Raw genomic sequence first — 19,180 nt, forward strand, 5'->3', positions numbered from 1 at the left:
CAGAAAGGGGAACCCTTTTGCACTGTTGGCTTGGGTTGTAAATTGTTACAACTACTGTGGAAAACAGTATAGAGATTCATCAAAAAACTAGAAATAGCATTACCATATGATCCAGCAATTATACTTCTGGGAATATATACAAAGGAAATAAAAATATGATATTAAAAAGATATATGCATACCCACATTCATAGCAGCATGATATCCACAATAGCTAAGACATGGGAACAACTTAAGTATCCATCAGTGGATGAATAAAGAACTTGTGAAATATATATATATATATATATATATATATATATACACATACATACACACTATTCTACTGTATGTATATATATGTACATATATACACACATACATGTATACACACACACACACACATGCAAGAATAGTACTCAGACATAAAAAGAAGAAAATCCTATCATTTGTGACAACATGATGGGTATTATGCTAAGTGAAACAGGTCACACAAAGACAAACAATGATCTCATATGTGGAGTTTAAAAAAAGAAGAAGGAAAAAAAACCCCAAACTCATAGAAAAGGAGAACAAATTTGTAGTTATCGAGGCAGAAGATAGTGGATAAGAGAAGTGGATGAAGACAGTCAAAAGTTTCACACCTCCAGTTATAAGTACTGGGGATGCAATGTACAACATGATGACTATAGTTAACACTGCTATATGATATATTTGAAAGCTGTTAAGAGGATAGATCCTAAGAATTCTCAGCAAAGGTAAACAAACATTTTTTTTCTTTTTCCTTTTTCTTTTTTTCCTTTAGTTTCCTTTGTGTATGTGTGTCTATATGAAATGATGGATGTTAACTAAACTTTTTTTCTTTTTTGCCGCATCACGTGGCGTGTAGGTCACTGACCAGGGATCGAACATGCGCCCCCTGCCTTAGAAGCACGGAGTCTTAAAAAAGGGGAAGTCCCCTTAACTAAACTTCTTGTAGCAATTTTTTCACAATACAGACAAGTCTTTATGCTGTTTACCTTAAATGCATACAGTGCTATATGTCAATTACATCTCAATAAAACTGGAGGAGAAAAGATGTCATAGGAGTTGAGTGGTCAGGGTATTTTCTAGTTCACCTACTCCAACCAACACATTTTACAGATGAGGACAATGAGTTTTAGTGTGAGTTCAAGGTTACAAGCTAATTAGCAGCCAAATTTAGGTTTCTGGATCCCAAATTCAGAGTTCTTATGATTATATTGCCATAAAACCTGTATAGTTAATCCTTCATGGGTCACATCAGAAACATGATCTGACTTCACATGCTAGATCTTGGGTTTGAAATTAGGACAGGACAGAGTTGCCAGCTGTCAAAGTGAATCCTGAGGAGCGAGAACTGAATGGGGCAGGGGTGGTATGAGTAGGAGGTTGGAAGACTTTTAAATATAAATGATGGCTGGGATTGTTGGGAGGAGGAGACAAGACCTAGCATCAAAGTCACAAGGAGAGTATTGGCAATGGTCAGTTTCCAAAAGATTGATTTGCCTGTAGGAAAGGATTAAAAAAAAAAAAAGAATCCTCAAATATATTAGGTTTGTGTACTTTATTCATCTGTTCTAGCATCTTTGTTGTCTGAGATGTCATAAGATGGGGATCTCTGAAGTTTTAGAATAAATAAACAAAATATACTATCAAAATCCCACAGCTTATAAGTCCCTTCCCCTCTTCACACGGAAATTGTAAATACAGGAAGGATTTCATTTTAAAGCACTCTAAGAAACTGTCCCTGGTTGTTATTACTATTATTCGTCTTCCCACTCCTCCTTCCTTGCCCATCCTCATCTTTACTGACTTCTCTATGAAATAAATGCATCACTATCTAGGCTTTGAAGTTGAAGCTGTTTATTGTAATTTGATTCACAGTGTGCAAGCCCGGTTGTGTCTGACTCTTTTGACCCCATGGACTGTAGCCCGCCCGTCAATGGGAGTCCCCAGGCAAGAATACTGGAGTGGGTTGCCCCTTCCCACTCCAGAGGATCTTCCTGACCCAGGGATCGAACCTGGGTCTCCTGCATTGTCAGGTAGAGTCTACCAACTGAGGCACCTGGGAAGACTTAACTGTCATATTATTATAACTATGAAGGAACTTCTCTGAAAGGACTACTCCCACAGAGATGTACCCAGACTTTAACAGCCCAAAGAAATGTCTTCCAGTGTTATTTCTTTGGAAGTTAATTCCTGCTCTTTATACACAACCATGATCCGCCTGTTTTATGATATCTGGTAACTGAAACAGGCTATAGAAATAAATAATTATGTGACCATATCAACCTTTACATGGTTGTAAGTCAGTCTCCATTTTCAAATACATACATGCACACACACTTTCAAGCTGGGAGTCTTCACTTTGCATGTTGTAAAACCCTGAATCATTTATTTAAAGGGAGAAATGTGATTTTGTAATTATAAAGACTAATGAAATTGTATGTAGTTGATGAATTTATCGATTATCTCAAGGTCTGACAATCTTATTAAACTGCTTTCTAGATTCAATTTGAACTCTCATCCTCTGAAAATAATAAGCCACTTTGGGGAACATGGTAATGTATAGCGTCATTAAGCTTCTCAGTAAAGATTGGATTTTTCTGTAAGATTTTTCTGTATGAGTGTGAGAATAAAGTTAGAACAATTTCAGAGGGATTAAGTTCACAGAAAGGAATCCATTCCAAGCAATAATTTGGAAAGTTGTATTTGAACCTTAATTAGAGCTGTAAGCCCATAGAACTTACCTGAGCCTATGGAGTTCCTTTATGTGAATTCAGTGGGCTGGAAAAAAAATTAACAATGATTCTTTAATGTCACAGTCAACTCTAGAAGTGAAGAACAGGGAAGCCTGGCATGCTGCAGTCTGTGGGGTCACAAAGAGTTGGATACAACTTAGCAACTGAACAATAGCCCTAGAAAAACTAAGCTACACTTCCCAACTTCTCTAGTTTTATGAGAAAAATAGCAAGTGCTCAGAATAATTTCCCCTCAAGTGTTCTGCCATAGGACTGGTTCTTAAATCCGGGTAACCTCCAAATCTCCTGGAGGACTGGGTGCAAGTCCCAGAATTTCTGATTTAGTAGCTCTGGGTGGGGCCCAGGAATTTACATTTCTACCAACTACCCAAGTGATACTTATTTCCAGGGACCACACTTTAAGAACTAAATATTCGTGTATATATATGTGTGTATACACACACACACACACACATAGAATTTCATTATATGACACATATGTGATATTATACACATATATACATATATGGGCTTCCCTGGTAGCTCAGTTGGTAAAGAATCTGCCTGCAGTGCAGGAGACCTGGTTCAATCCCTGGGTTGGGAAGATCCCCTGGAGAAGCAAATGGCAACCCACTCCAGTATCCTTGCCTGGAAAATCTCATGGACAGAGGAGCCTGGTGGGCTGCAGTCCATGGGGTCGCAAAGAGTTGGGCATGACTGAGCGACTAACACTTACATATACTTACTTACTTACATACATGTATAGAGAGAGAGGGGAAGAGAGAGAGAGAGTGAAAGATAAGGTAAATGTAACAAGTGTTAATTGGTGAATCTGGGTAAAAACTATTCGTGAATTCTTTACCCTTAATGCAACTTTTCTCTAAGTTTGAAATTATTTCAAAATAAAAATTAAAATATTATACCATGGGGCTTCCCTGGGGGCTCAGTGGTAAAGAATCCATCTGCCTGCCAAGGCAGGAGATACAGGTTCGATTCCTGATCTGGGAAGATCCCACAAGCTATGGGTCAACAAAGCCCATGTGCCACAACTACTGAACCTACATTCTAGAGCCACAACTCCCAAGCCCATGTGCCACAGCTAGGGAAGCTTGCGTGCCCTAGAGCCTGTGCTCTGCAACAAGAGAAGCCATCGGGATAAGAAGCCTGAGCACCGCAGCTAGAGAGCAACCCCCTCTCACTGCAGCCAGACCTTCCAACCCAAACACTTCACTCTCCAACTTCCATCTGTTTCTTCAGAGGAATGAACGTATTTGACACTTAATTATGTAACGTCTTACTCATCATAATCCTTCCCACCCTCCTTTATCTAGTTCTGCATGGAAGCCATTATTCATCTAGCTTTGTTCATGGGCAAATTATAAATCTTTATTGCCCAAGGGTTTTGAGAGAGACAAGGTCAGGGCCAAGATTTAAAAGAAGTAAACCTTGTCTCTGGTACCCAGATTGAATAAGAGACTAGTTTTAACAATTGTTCCATCTCTAGTGCTGTAATCCATGCTGATATTCTTTGATTTGTAGTTTTTGTTTGTTTAATCCTAATCATCCAAAAACTGGGTTTCTAAAGCCAATAGCCATGTAGGGTGAACCAGTCACCAAAAAATGGGGATAGTTTTATTTATTAGGCTGCAGAGATGTTGTTGGAAAGCCTGAAGGAAAAGCAGATGGTTCTTTTTTTTTAATTTCCTGGTGAATTTGGGATACTTTCTGATAAGAAATTACAGATCATTATTTTCCAAGTTATAGCTTTAGTGAGACAGATGGCACAAGACAAAGAACAAGAATTCTAGAGAGTTTCCATGGCGATTGCAGAAGAGTCGTGGCCTGTTTGCAATGATGTGTATTGCAGCATCTAGGGTGAAGGTAAAACCCCATGGGATTCATTCCACAACACCTATGGATTTGAAGCTATTCAATGGGTATTTGTTGAGCCTCCATTGTCTCCAAAAACAGTCTCCTATTTATAGCGGGGAAGGGAGAGAAATGTCAAAGCCAACACATTATTGTTTTTTCTCTATAGAGGTATACAATATTGAGTGACATACATATGGATAAGAGCATTAATGAAATCAGTGAATTTGTCATTAATATAGCATTTTCTTTAAACAAGTGCTGTCTACATAAGAAGTGACAAGAGTACAATCCTTGTAACCTGGTTAACAGCAGCGCCTTTATTTGTCCACTATGTCTGAGGCATTGAAGCCCTATGACTAAGAGTATGAGTTCTGAGCCAGACTGCCCATTTCATTTCCAAGCATTGCCATTTCTTAGTTGATCGACCCTCCATACGTTATTTAAGTTTGCTGATTCTCAGTTTCCTCATCTATAAAAATAGGAATAATAATGGTGTGTAACTCAAAGAGTTGTTTAAATGATGCCATGAGTTAAGGCACAGAAAGTGTTTGGAACAGGTAGGTGTTCCACACACGTTAGCTGTTAGCAAGAGGCACAGGCCCTCAATGCAACTTCATTCACTAGTTTTCAAAAGACCCAGCTCATCTGATCTGAAGTAGAGAAAGAACAGAGTGGTTACGAGGACACTATTATCTGGCTCTGTAACCTTTGGAAGCAGCTTCATGTCTCTAACCCTCATTTGTTTCCTCTGGAAAACAGAGAACGTTGCAGTCACCTGTTGTGGTCACCGTGCGGAAATGAAATGGACCCTTCACTCCAAATTTGGTTTGGATGTGGAGACCAAGGATGTCACACAGACACAAGAAGAGGGTCTGAGAAGAGTTATTACTCACAGACCCTCTGGGGGACTCTAAGGTGGCCCCCCAAGCAAGTCCAAGAACAGTTTAGGGGAACAAGGGGGGACATTGGCTTTGCCGTTTTACAGTGAGGGGACAGGGCTGGGGTAAGGGTTCCCACTTACAGTGGGTTTACATGGTTTTCATTTCGCAGCAGCGCCAAAGTAGGGAGCACTTGTGTTTTGTTTGTTTAATAAGCTTGCCAAGATGTAGGGTAAAAGGGCAAAGTGGGGCCTGACAGCTGTCAGCAGTGAAGCATCAAAAATGGGGTCAGGGACTTCGCTAGTGGTGCAATGATTAAGAACCCATCTTGCAATGTAGAGGACGTGGGTGCAATCTCTGGCCAGGGAACTAAGATCTCACATGCCCCAGGGCAACTAAGCCCATAAGCTGCAATGGAGGATCCCATCAGCTGCAACAGAGACCTGATGCAGCCAAAAGGAATAAATAAATACTTTCTTAAAATGGGGTCACATTCTTTATTCGACCACCTCAGAGGATTGTTATAAAGATTACATGAAATTATGCACAAACAGACTTAAACTCAGTGGCTAGCAAATAGTGAATACTCAATAAATGTTACCGTTTTAAATAAAAATATTTTCTTCTTAAAAAAAAATTCCTCAATTTTTAAAACTTGTCAGAAAATGCAAGAAGCAACACCTGCTTTTTTCTTGTTCTATTTGTTTATACTTATATGCATTTAAAAAATAAAAAACTTCAACATCATCTCTACATACGAAAAAATAATTACTTGCAGTCTCCAAGAGCAGAAAGACTGTGTTCTAAGAATTCTGTTCTAAGTTGTCACTTGGAACACTTTTCCCATAGAAACAATGTTATAAATAGAGTTAAGTCCCCGGGGGATGCTCAAATTCTTCCTAAACTCTAACTAAAATAGTCCTTGATAGAGCAGCAGACTCTTAGTCCTAGAACAGCCCATGGGTCTCTCAGAACCCCAAGCTCTCCCAGGTCAAAGTGACCCCAGGTGACCTAAGACTTTTGGAATTTAGATTTGGAGGAACTGGCTGAATGGGAGCTGAATAGCGTGGTTTGACTGATGAGGGCCCGTGTGCAATTATCAAAGCACTTCCTAACAATCTCTAAATCAAACCCTGATGGGAGTGGCTTTGGGGGCCTCAATGCTGGAGGGGGTAGTGCTTACCTGGAAGGGTAGGGATGCTCCAACTCTTGGCCATCCTAGAGAGAGGTTTGTCCAGGGACAGGATGCTCCAGGAGTGGATCATAGCCTGGGGGAGGGAAAAACAGGGTTCTATCTTCTGGAGGCAGAGTCTGAGGTGTGGGAGGCCTGGAGTGAGTGGTGGAGCAGAACTGTCTCCGGTCACGTGGAAAAGGCCAGGACCAAGCCCTGAGCCTGTCTCGGAGGATGTGTGCCTCTTCATTCTCTCTCATCTGTACTAGTGGTTCTTCTGGGCTGTGGGGAGTTACAAGGGCAACACTGGATAGCAGCAGCAATGTGAAGGAAGACAATCTGGATAGAAGATGAAAAACTTCAGAAGAAAGGGCAGTCTAGGGTCTCTGAGGGGGCAGAAGACAGCCTGGCAGATTAAAAGAAAATAGGATCAGCTCCCTCCATAAACACACTATGTGTCAGAGACCATACGAAGCATTTTATCTGTATGAATACACTCCTCGTCACTCTCTGATGCACTACTACCATCCCACTTCATAGATGGAGAAAAATGAGACACGAGGAAATTAAATACCTGTTTAATGATCAGACAGCTAGTGAGGGGCAGTGCCAGAAATTGAACCTCAGTGGCTTGGCTACTGAGGCTGGGCCCTTAAGTGCTATGCTTTCTTCCCTCTCACACAAAAGCATCCACCTGGTGAATCCCAAAAAGACTAGGAGAGGTATATGTGGCAAAAGGCCAGATCTCCTGCTAGGAAACAAGGTGGGGGCTGGGATAACTGTGAGTCAAAGTGCCTTCCTGTTCTGGAATGATTAGGACAAGCAGGCTGCATGCCTCACTCACATTCTGAAGTTAGTTCTCCTTTAAATACAGATGTGTCAGATGTTGTAATGGATGCCAGAGATACATGAACAAGCAAGATTTGGCCCCTAACCTCAAGATGTTCTCACAGTCTTGTGAGCAAAACAAAGAAGCAAAAATCTACAAGCAATAAATGCTGGAGAGGGTGTGGAGAAAAGGGAACCCTCTTACACTGTTGGTGGGAGTGCAAACTAGTATAGCCACTATGGAGAACAGTATGGAGATTCCTTAAAAAACTGGAAATACAACTACCATACGACCCAGCAATCCCACTCCTGGGCATACACACCGAGGAAATCCGAACTGAAAGAGACACATGTACCCCAGTGTTCATCGCAGCACTGTTTATAATAGCCAGGATGTGGAAGCAACCTAGATGCCCATCAGCAGACGAATGGATAAGAAAGCTATGGTACATATAAACAATGGAATATTACTCAGCCATTCAAAAGAATTCATTTGAATCAGTTCTAATGAGATGGATGAAACTGGAGCCCATTATACAGAGTGAAGTAAGCCAGAAAGATAAACACCAATACAGTATAATAATGCATATATATGGCATTTAGAAAGATGGTAATGATAACCCTATATGCAAGACAGAAAAAGAGACACAGATGTACAGAACAGACTTTTGGACTCTATGGGAGAAGGCGAGGGTGGGATGATCTGAGAGAATAGCATGGAAACATGTATATTATCCAGTGTGAAACAGATCGCCAGTTCAGGTTGGATGCATGAGACAAGTGCTCGGGCCTGGTGCACTGGGAAGACCCAGAGGGATGGGATGGGGAGGGAGGTGGGACGGGGGTTCAGGATGGGGAACACATGTAAATCCATGGCTGATTCATGTCAATGTATGGCAAAAACCACAACAATACTGTAAAGCAATTAGCCTCCAATTAATAAAAATAAAGGGGAAAAAAACAAAGAAGCAACTGAATGAGCTATAAGGGGTACCTGCCCAGCCAGAAGCGGGACCTAGCCTTGACTCCGTAGGGATATATTACACTCTACCTGGGCTTCCCAGGGGGTGCAGTGATGAAGAATCCACTTGCTAACGCAGGAGACGCAGATTCCATCCCTGAGATGGGAAGATGCCCTGAAGAAGGAAATGGCAACCCACTCCAGTACTCTTGCCCAGGAAATACCACGGGCAGGAAGCCTGGCAGGTGGCCGTCCACGGGGTCACAGAGTCAGACACAACCGAGCACAGCACCCCCCTATCTATTTCTCCCTGCAGCTGTCTTCCCCTCTGCCTGGTGGACACTGAGCATCCATAGGGCCCATGTGAAACCCATCCCTATGTCTCTTGACCTAGCAAAAGTCCACAGTAAAATCCTGGTTTCTGCTCTCATAACAAGTCTCAGCATCTGAGCTCTGCTTGAAGAGATCCAGGATCTCTCTTCCCACTGAGGGTAATCGCCTTGTCTGTCTTGTTTGCTGCCGTGTCCTTAGCACCCAGGACAGTGTAGATGCTTCACAGTCAGTCATAAGTTAAACTAGCATCATTTATTTATTTACTAAAAGCAAATTCCATGCGTGGGAGGTATGAGACCAATGAGAACCCCTTGATAAATTCAAAAATTTCTGAAAAGCCTGTTTGATGTCTAGGAGTTCTCTGGCTCTACGGGCACTTTGAGCTGATATTTCTAGATTTGTATTATGGACATTTTTACACAAGAGTATGGATATCTGTTTAACGTGTAAGGGTTATTTTTCAAGTAATCACCATCTGGCTGGAATTTATAACCAAACTCTTATGAATTGCACAGTGTTGTTTTTTTATAAAGTCATTATGGAGAGAATTTATAGAAGAGTTCATTATTAATGTTCTTCTGACAACATGCCATGAGATAAAAACATTTGATGCTCATTCTTTTAAAACATTTCCTTTTCATTCTTTTTTAACATTTCCTTTACTTATTATTCATATAAACATGCCATCAAAACCTCTTATGATTCTATTAAATGCAATCATATTATTTAGTCTTTTGTAACCAGTAATAATGTGCTGGCCTCCATGTTAGTAACTGAGTTGAAATGCTGCTTTCCAGACCATAAGATCTGGCCTTACTCCTAAAGTTTGTGCTCCCAGGATGATGTTCTAAAAAAGGCTGAGTCTTGGAAAAGTGAGACTTGGGATAAACATGGAAACTACTTCTTCAGCCATTTCAAGGTCTAAGTGAGCTACTGGGAGACAATGCCTGGCACATGGTGAGCAATCATTAGTTGCTATTATCAGTCATTAAGTAGCTATTATTAACATTCTCTCCAGAGCCAATTGCTATCTGCTCCATGATTGCAGAGGTTTTTGTCTATTTACAGCAAAATTATAAGTGCCACTTAGACTAGTATATGGCACAGAACAGGGATTTAATATTTATTGAATATTAGTTAATGCAACTTTAAGCCAACCTTACCTACTCATGTACCAGGCAGTTGATGGATACCAGGACTATCCTCATCTCAGTTCTTTCCCTTGATCACATTTCAGTTCCGTTCTGCCCGACTCCTGGCCCATGACTGTCTCCAGTTTTCATCCCCATTCCTCCCTTCTGGACTTGCACACTTACCCTGATTTCCTTGGATTGACCAAGGCACTCTATAGCGAGTGTTTCCCTTTGACTCTTCTCTGCCTGGTTGTCTGAGGGAGAAAATTCTGACCCACTTTTCATCGTGATAACAAACTCTACTGCCAGCCTCACCGATTGTTTTTTCAATTATTTATCATCTGTGTAGCACAGCTCTGGAGAAGGGAACGGCAATCCACTCCAGTGTTCTTGTCTGGAGAACCCCATGGACAGAGAAGCCTGTGGGCTACAGTCCATGGGGTCACAAAGAGTCGGACATGACTGAGCAACTAACACATCAACACACATGTAGCACACAGTATTCCAGGCCCTGGAGAAACAGTGGTGAAGGAGAAAGGCAGGTTCCCTTGTCTTTGTGATGACAGGCTAAAATCATCATGATCTCTGTTCTTTTTATTATATGGAGGTGCAGAGAGATGGGGTGAGAGTCTCATGTAATGGACAGGCTGCAGATTCATGAAGGGTGAGAACCATGGCTAAACTGATGAGATGCCCAGCTCTGGCCTCTTTGAAACATCGTCACCAAAGAAAGTGCGGGCAAAGGTCATCTGCCGTTTCAATAAACAAAGGATGTTGCCCACCGTCAAGCCATCAGCCACTGCAGCCACCACTGATGGTGTGCACTGAGGGGAATTCGGGTTGGAGAAAAAGAGGACACTGGCCTAGATAGTTCAGATGCATACCCAAGGAAAGACTTCAATGACCCCAGACTCTTGCATCTTCCCATACACAGAAAAGCTCTAAAATCGCTAACTTGAGATGTCTGCTTTTGTGATTAGCAGTAATCTTTTGATGTTTGGCTATATGGTTTTGTTTTTCTCCCAGCAAAAACTATATATCCTGGCTCCTCCCTAGCCTCTTTGGAGCAGTTCCTTGGAGTTATTTGAGAGATCGTCTCCTAGGCTATACTTCTCAGAAAGTCCCTGAATAAAACTTAATTTGAATCATTTAGGTTGTACATTTTTCTTCAGTTGACAGTCTCTACTCCTTTAGAATCCTTGTATCTTAAAGATCATGGAATATGTTCCTTTACTTTCAATCCTGAGGACTTAATTCTTGCTGACTACCAAAAAAGCTCACACTTGAGAACCCAGGTAAACTTTACTTCAGTCACCCATAACCAACACCTCACATACCAGCCTTTAACCTCCAAAATTACAAGGTGGGTTGTTGAAAGATAATTCCTGCTGAAACTCCATGATAGCACTAAAATATGCCCCATGAGCTCTTTTAAAAGTTTCGACTCTGCACACAGATTCCACTTTGTGTTTCCAGACACTTGGTTGTTTGAGAAGATGCCAAAGTTTTACCTCATCATCATTATGTGAGTGAAATACGTGCTTTAAAAGTCCCTGGACTTTCCTTAATAAGCTTAGTACTTAGTAAATGATTATTGAAGCAGTCTCCACAATGTGACTACCATCCTCCATTTCTTGTGGGGGAGCGGTTTGGGGTGGGGGCTGCTGCAGGGAAAGCGTGTTGAAAATAAAATACTTCAAAAGCTGTAAGGTCCTTACAGTCATAAACACAATTTGAATGTTAAAAAAGGTAAACCGCATGCTGATAACAATAAATGATAGTAAAATTTCCCCCACACTCTGCAATTTTACAGAATAGTATGAAACTAGGTAAGGCTTTTACCAATACATCAGTGCTTAAAACTTAGATGTCCCTGGTTGTCATTGCTTTATCAGCCTGTCTTTCCATAGGAGACACACAAGAACCAACTGGAAATCTTCTCTAAATGTCACACATTTGCACAGTAATAATGCTGGCTATCACTTCTGTGATTGCTTACTGTGTCCCAGGTGCTTCTTTATGTCCTTGACACAGGTTAACACATTTAATCCTCACAGCCGCCTTGGGAGGTAGGTGTTATCCGGGAGAAACTGAGGCACAGGGCTGGCCAGAACTATTATGCAAGGCCATATGCCGTGCTGCGCTTTGTCATTCTGTCCCTCTTTGTGACCCCATGGAATGTAGCCCACCAGGCTCCTCTGTCCACGGAATTTTCCAGGCAAGAATACTGGAGTGGGTAGCCATTCCCTTCTGCAGGGGACCTTTCTGACCCAGGGATCAAACTTAGATCTCCTGCATTGCAGGCAGATTCTTTACTGTCTGAGCCACCAGGATAGCCCATGCAAAGTCATACCTGCGTGAGATTTGCTATAGCCAATATACATTGGCTACTAGGTACAGAATTGTTTTAACTTGAAGTTTTTTTACACTTCAGTTTATTTCCAAAGGAAACTTCGTGTCTCTAACTGTAGATGGGAAAATCAGTATCACTTGCCATAAATAGGAGGTAACTATGAAAACAGATAGAATGAGTGCAAAACAATGTTATTAACTTTCAGCTTGATTCTCTTGCCTGCCAAGATCAGAGATTTGCTTTCTCTTTGTTAAGAAGGAGCAGGGGAGGTGAGAAGCAGGTGTTACCAAGGTGTTAAAAATACATGAAAACCAAAACATAAGGCAAAAAAAAAAAAGTAAAATTGAAAGTATGTATTAATGCCACCATAAAACTTCACTTTCTCCTTAATGTAACTGCAACAGCTGAAAGACTCAAACTTCATTCTCTTAATATGTGCTCTGGATTCCAAACCTGATATTGTCCCTTCTTTGCCCTGTGTTATCTGACTGCCCTGAGCCCCCGGTTTCTATCTGAAAATGAGAACAACCTCAGAGGTGCAGACATCACATAAATACCAAGCCAGGCACACAGTAGGTACTCAAAAAAAAAACACTGTGTTCAGCGGTCACTTCTTGAAAAGACATGCCACCTTATTTCTTGTCTTGAAGTGAAGCACAGAGTGGGCTGTCTCCTGTCCTGTGTCAGCAGAACAGGAGTGGGCTGAGGGTCGCGTGGGTGTGACATTTCACATTCAGCAGAGGCAGGGTAAAGAAGCTGGGAGGGCTTCTGATCTGAGCAATCTGCTCATCTGCTAGGGGTCCCAAATAGATGGTAAGGAGAGACAGGAAAGTTCAATCATAAACGTCTTAGAACTATTGGAAAGCAAGGGAGATCACAGAATCCACTCCTTCCCAGGTCATGGGTCAGGACACAGAGCCTTCGGGCTGCAGGACCCTTCCCTGTGACCCCCAGCCAGACTCTCAGGCCCCTCTGAGCACTGTGCTCTTCCCACAGTCCCATTGGCCTCCTTCTCCTGAGCTGATCAGGGGTTCCACGCCCTGAAGACCCACATTTCTAGAGTCTAGACCCCAGGATCTTAATTTCCAAAATGATCATTGCTTCCAATGCTATCTAGTAATTTGCTACAACATTTGTAGCCTTGCTGAGAAAACGTTGCAGTCCTTCGCAAGGAAGCCAAGCCTTTTTTTAACTTTCTTGCCAAATCCTGATTACATTAATTTTCAAAAGATAAAACAAACTAAATCCACAGCACAGGGAAATAGTTCCATTTGGGTCTTTGGTCTGTTTTAAGACAATTCTGATTCCCTCAAGATAGCATTTTCTGAGTCACATACCGTGGAACACAGCCTAGACCTACAGCTCCCATTCCAAAGGAGAAAGACAGTGAGGGAAAACAAAAGAGGAGAAGGAGGGACAGACAGGTTACAAACCTGGCACTGAGTGGTGCAACCGAGTTCCAGAAAAATCAGTAAAAGGAAGCCCCCAACCTTCTCTCAGAGAGGCTGGGTGTTGGGTGTCCATGGTTTAGGGGAGAAAACAGGAGAATTTAGTCCCAGGAATAACATCATGAAGTGGTGCTGACTGTGATTCATGGATCGAGCATTAAATTCCACGCCCATACTCACTCCGAGAACTCCTCAAGATTTGCATCCCTTGGGGGCCTAGTTTTTTTGTACAAGGATAGTAAAGAAAAGCCCACAAGGGCCAGCTGGGAAGGTAAATGAGTGAGACACTGGCCAGAGGGGACAGTGACCAGAAGGGCATCTCACCTGTCTCTCTTTAAGAAGGCAGCTGAGGGCATTATTCACAAAAGTCAAGACACAGATGCAACCTAAATGTCCACTGACAGAGGAAAGGATAAAGAAGATGTGGTGTGTGTGTGTGTGTGTGTGTGTGTGTATAAAGGAATATTACTCAGCCATAAAATAGAAGAAAATATTGCCCTTTGCAGCAACATGAATGGACCTAGAAATTATAAACTAAGTGAAGTCACCTTCTTTAGAAGGAAAATAAAATAATACAAATGAACTCAGATATTGAAAAAAAAGAATCAGACTGACAGACATCGATAACAAATATATGATTACCAAAGGTGAAATGTGTTGAGAGGGATAAATTAGGAGTTTGGGATTAGCAGATACAAACTATTATATATAAAATAGAGAAACAACAAAGTCCTACTGTATAGCACAGGAATCTATATTCAATATCCTATAATAAACCATAATGAAAAATATTTTTAAAGTTTGGATAACCACTTTCTTGTACATCAGAAACTAACACAACATTTGAAATCAACTATATTTTCTAAAAAAGGCAGCTGAGGTGCAGCTCTTGGATTTTTATCATGCAGGACCAGGGATGCAGAATCACCAGATGCACAGGTTAGGAAGCTATCATCTACTCCACATTCAGTTTTGACAATGAGGCCTTTCTCTTTTGTCAGCTGCCTTCCTAGTAGGTTCTGCAGCAGCGGGCACTAGAGGGAGCCTGGATGGCAGGAGATGGGGGGGCAAGCCCCTCGGGCCTGTTAGCTTGCTGGAACCACCAGCCTCACCCCAGCAGCAACATCTGCTTCCAGATGCCAGCTTCCTTTCCCACTCTCAGAACCAGCCTGTGTTCTCACAAAGGAACCAGCAGCTGCCCTGGGGGCACCCCCTCAGGTCCACAGACCCCACTTCTCTGAGCCTCTGGGTTTTGATAGCCCTGTTTGTTCCCTTCGTTCCACCAAACCCAGGAGTGGAAGCTCCTCCCTGCAGTTACCACGTGTGGTTACCACAATGCCCCCCATCTTTACCTTTCAGCCTCCCCAATACTTATTTAGTGAATCCTCTACCTTAAACCTCTGTTGAAATACCAAGTGAAATACCAGTGTTTACCTGACTGAACTCTGATTGATCCACCAGTTCTTTTGACGTTAGGAGAAGTGGAGTATGTAGATTATTTTATGGAATTATTCCGTTTTTAAAATATTGTGAAACGAAAAACAGGTATCTGAAGACCAAATTCAGCCTTGGAGTAGATGCAGTGGTGTTCTCGAGATGAGGGCTGCTGCTGGGACCGTCAGCTCTGGGTGGCTCACGGCTGTCCCCTCCCTCACAACTTCCCTCTAATGGAGGGAACTCCCTGAGCTGGTCCAAGAGCAAGCCCCTTCCCAAGGACAGGCTGTGGCCAGTGGCCGGCTGATACAGGGAAACAAAGACCTGACCTCAAGCTTCCTCTGGAACACCTCTGGGGGGCCATCCAGCTTCAGAGACCCCTGCAGGACTGGCTAAGGCCTCTGGGTTGCAACCCCATCATGGGTCAACTTCTTGCCTTGCCCAGTTCTGCCTTTCTCACTTCCTTCCTGGAAGGCTCCCTAGAGAGCTCCCCAGTGAGCCCGCAGGCAGCTCTGTATCAGGAGACTGTTTCCAGGAAACCCAAACCAAGCCAAAGCTGCATTCGTTTGGTGTGCAGGGCACTGCACTCACAGAAAGCATGTGAAGAAAGAGAAACACTTCATTTCACCAAGACACATTCCACTGGAAAGAGGGCAAAGTAATGACAGAGACAGTAATTGGGAGAGAATATAGAGTGGAGATGAGGCGAACAGTCCCCAGAAGCAAAGTGGTCATTACGACTTCCCTGGAGCTTCTCTGGGAACCATGGCAGACACCATTCCCCAAAGCCAAGAAGATACAGCGGCCACCTCGGCCTTTTCCGTCTCCAAGTGGACGCAACAGGGGAAGCACTGCCAGGGACATTATCTCAATGCAACTTGAACTTGCCCCACCACAGAAGTCTCCCTGTGGCCTCGTGGGGAACCAATGACTACCCTGCATTTGCATCTGGACAGAAGCTTGGAAAGGCAGGAGCAGGTCCGAGCTCCCTCCCAGTGGGACGGCGCTGGGGCTGCAAGTGATGGAGATGCCCGCAGAGTCCCCACCGCTGTGCAGGCTTTTCACCTGCAGCAGGAAGGAGCCGCACTTCCACCATCCCCTGCACTGCTTGGCGCAGGACGGGAGATGTACCTGAGCAAGCTGTGGCCTTCGTAGATTCTTTAGAACCCAGTACGTGCACCTCCGGGCCTGGCCCATGATAGCTTTCCTGGGAACATGAAATGGCTTTTTGTTGTTGTTTTTATTAAAGTATAACATGTCCCTTTCCTGGCTAACCCCCTTCTGTAGCTCACCCATGTCCATCTGATCAGCAGGCTGGTCAGAATCACGTCAAAGGAGAGAAGTGGGGAGGCAGGGGTCAACCATGCTGTAATATTTAACTATATTACTTAAAGTCACTGGAGAAAACTCATTTTAATTTTCAACTTCAAAGAGAGGCCAACGGAATTACTGTAGTATCCCCTCGGGACATCTTGACTTGCACCATGTCGAAGGGCAGGAAAGGTGAGACAAGCGAGGCCTCTGTTATCAGGAGTTGGTGGTCTCGCCGGCTCCTCTCTGTAGGCCCGAGGTTGGCAGGGGAGCAGAAGAGACAGAAAAATGATAGGCAGTAGGATGTAGAGGGGATCAGGCTACTTCAGCTGTCACTAAGTCATACCTCTGAATGTGTGTTCTGATCCTTAGACAGAGAAGTCAGAGGAGGATGAACCATTGTAGGCATCTGAGTAGCCAGAAACTTAGTATCAAATGAGCAGCAGAATCAGAATCCGGGTGAACATGCTTCTGTTAGAAGAAGTCCAGTTGGAGCTGATAGCCCTTTGGAATATTAAAGAAGTCCAAACCTCCCAGAATACATCACAAGGCAGCGTTGCACTTTCAGACAAGCAGATGTTTTTCTGAGGATGCAACATTGCAATTGACCATGGAAATTACTTAAAGAAATGTCTTAAACGCAGTTGCTTCAGTCCACTCACAAAGGAATGATCAAGCCACTGCTATACACCAAACCCTGGGGGTGGCACTGTGGGTCAAAATTGCAGAGGCAAAACTTGATGGAACTTAGAGTTTCATGGGGAATACAGACCTTAGAACAAGTAAATAATTACAGTTGTGCTATGTATCATGTTGGAAGGACTAAATCTTAATCGGGAGCCAAGCAAGGCAGACCTTTCTAAGGAGGTGACAGCCTTCTGAGACTTCAGCAAATGAGGGAGGGTTGGATACATTAAGAGGTGAGGGGAGAAGAGAGCTCCTGGAAAGAAAAGCATTTCTGGAGGCCCAAACATCAGACAGTATGGTACCTATGAAATGCTAAGAGCAGTGCCAGATAAGAAGCAATGAGGGCTAGATGGGGCAGTTGGTTAGGGACCAGTTAAGGAGCTACTTAAAAGCTAGACTGACTTGTGGCTTTACTCTTCAATTTTAGTAGGAAAGTGACATGGTTAATAGATCCCTCTGTCTGCAGAGTGAGGAATGGATTAGAAAGGGCTAGGAGATGATATGGAGAGGCGAGTTAGGAAGCAAATGCCCTTGTCCAGGAGGGAGATGATAGTGATTTGCACCAGGATGGTAGCATGTAAAGGACAGGGATGAAAGCTATAAAGCAATTATCCTTCAATTAAAAATAAATAAATAAAAACAAAAGTACATAGGAATAAAATAAAACTTAGAGACCGAGAATGCAGAGTGTGAAGGGCCAAGAATGCCGCCCCAGGGTTCCAGTTTGTCTAGGTGGGTAGATGTCCTTGTCTGTTCCTGATGGAAGAAACACAGGAGGAGGAACTGGCAGTGGGGTGAGGATGAGAGAGGCCTGAAACTGATGATGGAGAGCTGAACTCTGTGAATTGCTCTGTGCTTTCTGAATGGACAAGTCAAGTAGAGAGTTGAAGATATGGGCTTGGAACTGATACGGATAAAGTAAAGATAGAGGTTTGAGGGTCACAGAAATAAATGAGATCATGTATACCTTTGGTCCTTGCACTTTTTTGATGAGCATCTAAAATAAAGAAATGTGTTTTACATCATACACATGCACACAATTACCCTGAACAATTCTTACTTTTGCTATGTGTTATGTTCAGTGAATGTCTGTTCTTTCCCCCATGCTGGTCAAAACGTCTATGTTGATTTAATGGCCTGACAGTGAGTTACTAGCCACAGTTTGCAAAGTCTAATTTAGAGAATGCATGATGGGAAAAAAAGAGGGTCCAAAATAGAACCATGAGGAAATCCACCGGTTAGGGCTCAACTAGAGAAGGTTGGCGGAGGAGGCGATGGCACCCCACTCCAGCACTCTTGCCTGGAAAATCCCACAGACAGAGGAGCCTGGTGGGCTGTGGTCCATGGGGTCGCTAAGAGTCGGATACGACTGAGCGACCTCACTTTCACTTTTCACTTTCATGCACTGGAGAAGGAAATGGCAACCCACTCCGGTGTTCTTGCCTGGAGAATCCCAGGGATGGGGGAGCCTGGTGGGCTGCCGCCTATGGGGTCGCACAGTTGGACACGCCTGAAGTGACTTAGCAGCAGCAGCAGCAGCAGAGAAGGTTGGTGCCTACAAAGAAGACAGATCCAATGGAGAGGTGGGTGGAAAGGACCTAGCGGTCAGCGAGGTTTCTCCTTCCACTTGTAAGTTGAACACAGCAGCTTCAAGGACCACAACATTACTGTAATATCCAAAGCCAGGAAGTGCCAAGTCTCAACCTTGGGTCTCTTCATTAGACCAAGTAGCCCTTCCCAAAAGCATCTACAAGACTTTCCTTTTATCTCACTGGCCAAGATTCATCACACCACTAGGCCCAAGCCAGTTACTGCTAACAGGAGTAGAATTATCACAATTGGCTTCAGCTGCGTGATATATTCATCCCATGGAACCAAGGAGGGGTTACTCACCCTGAGCAAAAGGTATTGTAAACACCTGGCTATTAGGGAAAGCAGTCACCTAGCCTCTGCTGCTTAAAGAGGGGTCCAGGGACCAGCAACATCAGCATCATGCAGGAAGTTGCTAGAGCTGCAGAATTTCAAGCCCCA

General features: G+C 43.2%; 1 long non-coding RNA gene across 4 annotated transcripts in view; it reads right to left on the reverse strand.

Moving 5' to 3' along the window:
- The window catches only part of LOC110149917 (uncharacterized), a 54,313-nt gene that overhangs the window by 23,535 nt on the left and 11,598 nt on the right, over positions 1 to 19,180 (reverse strand). For 2 of the 4 annotated variants that reach the window (XR_002317572.2, XR_002317576.2), the window contains exons 1-3: positions 11,916 to 12,056; positions 6,674 to 6,758; positions 2,750 to 2,786 (exon numbers count right to left, since the gene is read on the reverse strand). This is a non-coding gene — a long non-coding RNA (uncharacterized lncRNA). Of the gene's footprint in view, positions 1 to 2,749; positions 2,787 to 6,673; positions 6,759 to 11,915; positions 12,057 to 19,180 lie in introns of those variants that run through there. The other 2 variants (XR_011492679.1, XR_002317574.2) reach the window with 2 other exon arrangements.

The sequence above is a fragment of the Odocoileus virginianus genome, chromosome 18 (genome assembly GCF_023699985.2).
Source record: "Odocoileus virginianus isolate 20LAN1187 ecotype Illinois chromosome 18, Ovbor_1.2, whole genome shotgun sequence".
Lineage (NCBI taxonomy): Eukaryota > Metazoa > Chordata > Mammalia > Artiodactyla > Cervidae > Odocoileus > Odocoileus virginianus.